Source organism: Podarcis melisellensis (genome assembly GCF_964234715.1).
Source record: "Podarcis melisellensis genome assembly, chromosome: 4".
NCBI lineage: Eukaryota > Metazoa > Chordata > Lepidosauria > Squamata > Lacertidae > Podarcis > Podarcis melisellensis.
Genome location: NC_138531.1, coordinates 17,809,706 through 17,817,208, shown reverse-complemented (window position 1 = coordinate 17,817,208; position 7,503 = coordinate 17,809,706). Strand labels below are relative to the sequence as shown.

Sequence of the window (7,503 nt, the reverse complement as noted above, 5' to 3'; positions counted from 1 at the left end):
AGGCTAGATATGTTTCTGGAAAAGGGGACCTTCTGGTTCCAACTGAAGTAAATATAATACTTGAGAAACAGGCATCTGTGTGATGTTTAAATACTTATATCAATGCATATTTTTGTTAACTTTTTTGGATGCCAATATAGGGGGGAAAGCTTGTAGGGAAATTCAATAAATAGTTCAAAATGACTCTCACTAAAAAGCACAATCTAAACCATTGCTGTGCTACATCACTGTTGGACAAGTGTTTAAATGAATACAGCCTCTTGTACACCGACACTGTTGCTCCCCCCCCCCCAATCCACAAAAGCTAAACACAAAATCTGCAGCTTTTTTTGTACATGGGTAGTGGATAATCTAGTTTTTGCTGGAAACTGAACTGTAGCAGAACAGAAAGAGCGCTGCATGGGATGAACACAGGTCAGAATAGGAACTGATGCCTTCTCCCAGAAGACATCTGAAGGCAGCCCTGTTTAGGGAAGCTTTTAATCTTTGAATTATTGTATTTTAATACTTTGCTGGAAGCTGCCCTGGGTGGCTGGGAAATCCAGTCAGATGGGCGGACTATAAATAATAAATAAATTATTATTATTATTATTATTATTATTATTATTATTATTATTATTATTATTATTATTATTACTACTATTATTAAAACCCTACTGGCAGCCCAGTCTTAAATTGTCCATTTATGGGCTTCTCTGCAAGTAGCTTCCTGCAATCCTGAGTGTGGTAGGGGCCTCTATAGTGGCTAAGACCACCCCCTTAAAAAAAAGCCAGTGGAGACTGGCAGATTGTCACCTCCAATGTATCCTTATCCTCTCCAGTGGTATGGATGGGGGGGGGGTCAGATTCGCACCGTGATTTTCAGAAACATTATGTAATGTTCCCTTATGGCAAATCAGAAAGTGTTGTGATGTTCATATCTGTCTCATAACATGCAAAATGGCAGTCTTGATTGAGTCATTGTCCTGTTTATTACAGTGGTTTAGTGATGTAATTGCCACACACTTTAATCTGCTTCCTATTACAGAAAACTAGGATGACATCTACTATTTCATTGTTTGGACTATACTTTACTTAACATTGAATTAACAGGGCTTTTTATTAAATAACAGACTTAAATATCAGCACTGTCCACTTTTTATATGAAAGTAAGATCCTAAATGCTAAAAGATGTCAAATGGACAATATTTTCTCCCTGGTGCATAACATACAAATTCAGGAGAGAAATTCTGAAGATGGAAAGAAATTAATGGATTTGCATCCTGAACAGCTTGGGTTTTCAGAACATGAGTACAGCTGTTTTCTAATCGTTCTATGCAGACTTGGCATTTCTTTGCAGCTATCTCTGTCATCCTTGAAAAATCAACTCTCTTGGGCAAAAGCGAGTGTGAAATTGTCTGCTGCTAAAGCAGATGCCAATTGAGCCATGTACCAAGCCATGAACCAAGGCTATGAATGCGAAAGTAGCTTGATTTGCTTATGCAGTGGTTATTTTGATGATGCCTAAAGCTTCCGGCGGGAAGGTAAATGGCGTTTCTGTGCACTGCTCTGGTTCGCCAGAAGCGGCTTAGTCATGCTGGCCACATGACCCGGAAGCTGTACCCTGGCTCCCTCAGACGGTAAAGCGAGATGAGCACCGCAACCCCAGAGTCGTCCGCGACTGGACCTAACGGTCAGGAGTCCCTTTACCTTTAAAGCCTTATTATGGTGAAAAAATCCTTTTTTCTTTTTCTTTTTGGAGCGGGGTAGGTAATTGTATAAATCAGCCATACGGTAGCTCCCATGTCCAGGTAATGATTACTTTGTAGGAATGTAACATATTTATACATGACTGTATTTTGAAATATTTTGTATAAGCTGTCTGCTGTTGCTCCTGTCTTTTGTACACTGCTTATTTAAAATAATCAAAATCATATTTCCTAACTTTCACTTGAGTTTTCTCAAGAAAGCAAAGGATAAAAATACTTCTTTCAAAGCCTCAGCCAACACATTCTTGCCAACTTGATTTGGATTCCAGTGCCTTAAAAACAAAACAAAACAACAATTATTGAGGAAACTTGCAAAAAGAGAGAAAAAAAATATTCCATTCTTAAATCAAGTAATTTCAGCCAGACTTGTCCTGTTTTCTGCTCTGTTCTCCATGTGCATCTTTCTCACAATTTCAAAAAACATGGAGGTTTTCATTTTATTCTAAAATTCTTAAAAGAGTAAGATAATTGGCCATGATTCTTTGCCCTCATTTCAGATTAGTATCTCCCAGTAGTTGTGATTGCTGTATGTCTGTCTGTCCATTCCTTGTTCTCTTCATAGAATCTTTATTTCCCAAACCTGAGGTTGTTCTTTCTTTCTTTTTTTGTGGGAAGGGGGGTGCAGATCATATTGTAACATACACTAATTTGTCTCATTTTTCATTGTCTTATTATCTATCTCTGTATCATGTTTCTTTTCCATTTTTATTTGTTGCAGCTTGTTCGTTCCAAAGAGTCAAATTCTACAAGGATGAAGGCCAGCTGTGTTGCTGAAGCACCCAAACTGGAGATGACATGTTTGGCTCTGACTCCAAGTTTCCATTATGTCTCAGGCATTAGGGGAGCTACAGTGATATACTGATTCCATATTTCTGTACTCTTGACAAGCCAGCAGTCCAACCAATAAGACAAGGTGCAAACAAAATTTTCTCCATTTTCTGAATGTGCAAAACCACTTATATAATAGTTGTCCCCAGGAAAGGAGTTATTTATTTCTTCTACAGAAACATGCAAGTTTAGGACAGGGTAGAAGAACCCAACAACCTGAATGTCACCCAGTTGCGGCATCCTGCGTCTTGTCAACATCCCACACAATATTCTTGTTACTGTTTTGTCTCAAACAATAATAAAAGCAAGCCCCAGGTTGGCCATCATAAATAGCAAATAAGTCCTCACAAATGGTATCCCACCAAACGAATGGGGGATAAATTTGATTCAGTTCACATTTGAAGGTGAACTTGCTGAATTTGCACTCATTGAAACAATGTGCAAACTGAAACACAGTAGGGTGTTGTAATCTGCACTTATTTTAATTTTGCAGTGCAGTCAAGCCATGCATATTTATTATTTTCATTGCCATGATTCTACACAAAGTTGAAGGGAAACTCCCCACTGGAGTAGAAATCATATATTGAACAGATGGAAACCTTTTAACTTGAGCAGGGTGGAAGCAAAGAGTAAGTTTACAATAACTTCCATGATAGAGCTTCAATATGCTGATGACAACGTAGTGTGTGCACACTCAGAGGGTGATCTCCAAACCATCATAAATATCTTTGTAGAAGCTTACAGAAAGCTTGGCCTATCGCTCAACATCCAAAAAACCAAAGTGCTGCACTAACAAGCACAAAACAACTCCTTTGCACCACCACAAATCCAACTCAATGGTGTAACGTTGGAAAGTGTTGATCACATCTCCTACTTTGGCAGTTATCTTTCCGCAAGGGCCAACAAGGATGCCAAAATCCAGCATTGCCTGAGCTCTGGGGGTTCAGCTTTCTCCTGATTGAAGTGCAGAGTGTTTGAGGACCAAGACATTTGCAGGGAAACTAAAATGCTTGTTTACAAAGCTGTTGTACTACCAACCTTACTGTATGCTTGTGAAACATGGACCACTTATAAACACCATATCCAACTCCTTGAAAGATTCCATCCATGGTGTTTCTGAAAAAAAATAATGCATATCACTTAGGAAGATAGGCGAACAATGTCAGTGTACTGGAAAAAGCAAAGATCACCAGTGTTGAAGCAATGATTCTTCAACATCAGCTTCATTGGACATGTTGTTTAGATGCCTCATGATCGTCTTCCAAAGCAACTACTCTATTCCCAACTTAAAAATGGAAAGCATAATGCTGGTGCTGGTGGTCAACAAAAGAGGTTTAAAGACTCTCTCAAAGCAAATCTTTTAAAAAAAGTAGTTTAAACACCAACAACTTGGAAACACTGGCCTACGAGCTTTCCAATTGGAGAACAGCCTTTACCAAAGATGTCATGGACTTTGAAAATGCTCAAACTCAGGACAAAAGGGAGAAACGTGCTAAAAGGAAGGCACACTTGGCAAACCCTCACCATGTCCAACTCCTGCCCAAAAAACTATGTCCCCGATGTAGAAAGATGTGTGGATCCAGAATTGGCCTCCACAGTCACTTACGGACTCACTGTTAAGACCATGTTCGTGGAAGACAATCTTACTCAACTACTAATGATTGCCAAAGAAGAAGAAGAAGCAATATACCAGTGTAATGTGTTTCTAGAAATGCATATATTTGTGAAAATAACATACTAAAATGCATATATCGTGGGGAAATGCTTTGTGAAAATGTGTAGATAAAAAAAATACATAGAAAAATGTGTGTATTATGATGAATTTGCACTAAAATGCTATAAGGACCCCTTTAAAAATGCAAACTGGTGTAGGGATGAATTTAAGATTGGGGGAAAATGAGAAACAGAGAGAACACAAAAATGACGTGTTTGCTCATCCCTACCTACCAACCCAGTTCAGCTAAGCAATCCTATATGACACAAGTCATGCACTGGGATACAAGTCTTACAGATATAAGGTATAATGTTAGCTCAGTGTTCCTGGGGTAAGATGTCCAGGAAAGGCATACTGAGACTATTGACAGGGTTAGAGTGTTGGGTTAGGCGTTGGGAGATCAGGGTTCAAATCTACACACATGAAGCTCACTGTGTGGCCTTGAGCTAGTCACTGTCTCCCAACCTAACCTACTTCATAGGTTTTTGAGGATGAAATGAAGAGAGGGAGAGCTGTGTGCACTGCCTTGAGCTCCATGGAGCAAAGCTGAGATATAAATGTAATAATAAATTTAAAAAGAAATAAATTAGTATAAATTACTGGAAATTTACTGACTCCTTCTCTATCCTACAGCAACCTGCATCCCCCACAGCCCAAAACCTTTAGCTGCTTCTTGGTAGCACAGCTTCTATTTTCAGGGTGGAAAAACTGTTAAGGAAGTATTGTTCAATGGGTATGCTTTGCCTTCAGAAAATAAATAGCAAAAAAGTGATGGACTTGAAGTTTTTTAGTCAAAGGCTAAGAAATCCAATATCAGAAAGATATTGCTTCTTAGTAAGTGAACACATTTTCCCAGATCCTTTGACGTGCCCCTTTCCTCTCCATTTTTAATTCCATCCTTCCACAAAGACAGCTCAAGAATTTTCTGTTTATATATTTCCATATGAGGTATTGTAATAAACCAAACTGGACCTCTGGAGACCATTGATGTTGCCCCAGATGAAATATATGGGTGGGACCTTTTTCAATGCTAACCAGGGCTTCCAAGTCACCACCTGGTTCATTTCCTGTGATTTTCTCACTCAACGCACCAAAAATAACTTGGCTTGCCCCTTGATATTTTGCATCTTGACAAGGATGCAGGGATCCATTTGCTGTTCCTCTCAGGGAGCAAATGTATTTGGCCAGCCCTGCTGAAAAGCTGGCCACTGAAAAGCCAATGAATTCTTCAGAGAAGCGATGGAGTAATCATGAGAGTACCTTGTGAATGCTCAAGTGCACCCAACCAAACATTTGAAAGCAGATCCACCCACAAGCATATTTTGATCCCAGCCTTTGTGTTTAGGATTTCAGGCAGAATTATTCCCTAGCAAAATTAGTTGTAACAGATATGGCAAACCTGTGACCTGCCAGATGTTGGACGACTCAACACACATCACCCCAGCCAGGATGCCAATAGTCAAGGTGAGAGTTCTTTTCTAATAACATCTGGAATAACAACTTGCTCCCTATCCCTAAGTTAAATTCTACTTAACTGGAAATGTTATGGATCAGACCCGGAGTGTCATGTATATAGCTGCATATAAATATGATTGTATAATTCACAAATGGCTGGGAGTGGGGGTGTAACATTTCAGGGGGCACTTATCTTTGATGGTAGTGTTGTGTTGGATGGCATTTCTCTTGGTACAATGTTAGGCAAACCACTGCTCCAAGAGGGCTTCTAAGGAGAGGAAATGGAGTAGCCATTTCTGTCCCTCAATTTCTTTCAGAACAATGCTATATCATGACATGGCATAATTCCTGCAGAATTTAGGGGAAGGAAGATGCAACCATTGGCAACTGCTGAGATGTGCGAAGCCAGCACAGGCTATAAGTAGCATCCCTGATACTTTTAAATCCTCTCTAATACTGTCTCTCCCCCTTCCAGTTTTAGGTACACCTCCCCTGCCCTAAAAAAGCTGAGCAAAAAGTCCAATACTCTAACTTTCTGTTCAACCCTAGACAAGACGTACATGTCCCTTCCTCTGGTTTTTGATACTTCCCCCTTTACTTGGCCCTTGGCCCCTTTCTCTGCTTGCACACCAGTACATGTGTCCTCTGCCTTGATGTTCTAGCATAACTTTGAAAAACTGGCAGAGAATCTCCTGATCTCCAGGTTTCTTCTTCCTCACAGTCTGGGCTTGGGCTCACTCTATGATTAAAGGGAATGATTCTCTGCTGCTGCTCTGAAGTCCCATTTCAACTTTTTGTCAGTTGGATCTCTGCTGCCTCTTTGATCTGCGGGGACAACTTTGTGGCTGCCTAAAATGATAGATCAGAGGAGGAAATTAATATCAATGCCAGATGCCGACGTACACTGGTGTGCAAGAATTGACACAAGTTTCTCTCTTTGTTAGATGTAAAGAAAGTACTCTTTCTGTGAACGCCGATTGCAGTGAATAACGGCTTGGAGATGCAGGAGAAAGACCTGGTGTTCTTTAAAGGCAGAACAATTCTTTCAAGCAAAACGATAACTGCAGAGCAGACAAATGGCTCTTTACCATCAGCCCAGCCTGGAGCTTTGTGCTACAAAATTTGGCTAAAAGGGGGAAAATGTTTGAATGGGTGGAACTATTTAGAGAACTTCTTATAAAGTTTGGCTGCAATTACATAACTCTGATGAAAACAGAGGTGTCCTAAGGAACAGGGGGACATTCTGGGATCAAATCAGAAACTGGGGTGGCTTTTGTCCCTGGAAGATAGACTCTTTTGGAGGGGCTGCAGCCCATTCATACAAGGATATCTGCTTGGGAAATGGAACTCTTTTTCCAACCCCATGTGTTCTCCCAACCCTCTGAAGCAGATTGGGGCAGGGGCTCCCCAGGGGAGTAAGGTAAAGGTAAAGGTACCCCTGCCCGTACGGGCCAGTTGTGTCCGACTGTAGGGTTGCACGCTCATCTCGCTCAAGAGGCCGGGAGCCAGCGCTGTCCGAAGACACTTCCGGGTCATGTGGCCAGCGTGACGAAGCGGCATCTGGCGAGCTAGCACCAACGCAGCACACGGAAATGCTGTTTACCTTCCCGCTAGAAAGCGGAACCTATTTATCTACTTGCACTTAGGGGTGCTTTCAAAATGCTAGGTGGGCAGGAGCTGGGACCAAACGACAGGAGCTCACCCCGCCGCGGGGATTCGAACTGCTGACCTTCTGATCAGCAAGTCCTAGGCACTGAG

At 41.0% G+C, this 7,503-nt stretch overlaps 1 long non-coding RNA gene across 2 annotated transcripts; it reads left to right on the top strand.

The window, feature by feature from the left end:
- The first annotated feature begins 2,469 nt into the window (after window positions 1-2,469).
- LOC309368359 lies at window positions 2,470-7,157 on the top strand. 2 transcript variants are annotated; one of them, XR_014167728.1, is made up of 3 exons: window positions 2,470-2,661; window positions 5,644-5,754; window positions 6,690-7,157. It is a non-coding gene; the product is annotated as an uncharacterized lncRNA (long non-coding RNA). The 2 variants fall into 2 exon arrangements; XR_014167729.1 differs by having other exon boundaries at window positions 5,636-5,754.
- The last annotated feature ends 346 nt before the right edge of the window (window positions 7,158-7,503 follow it).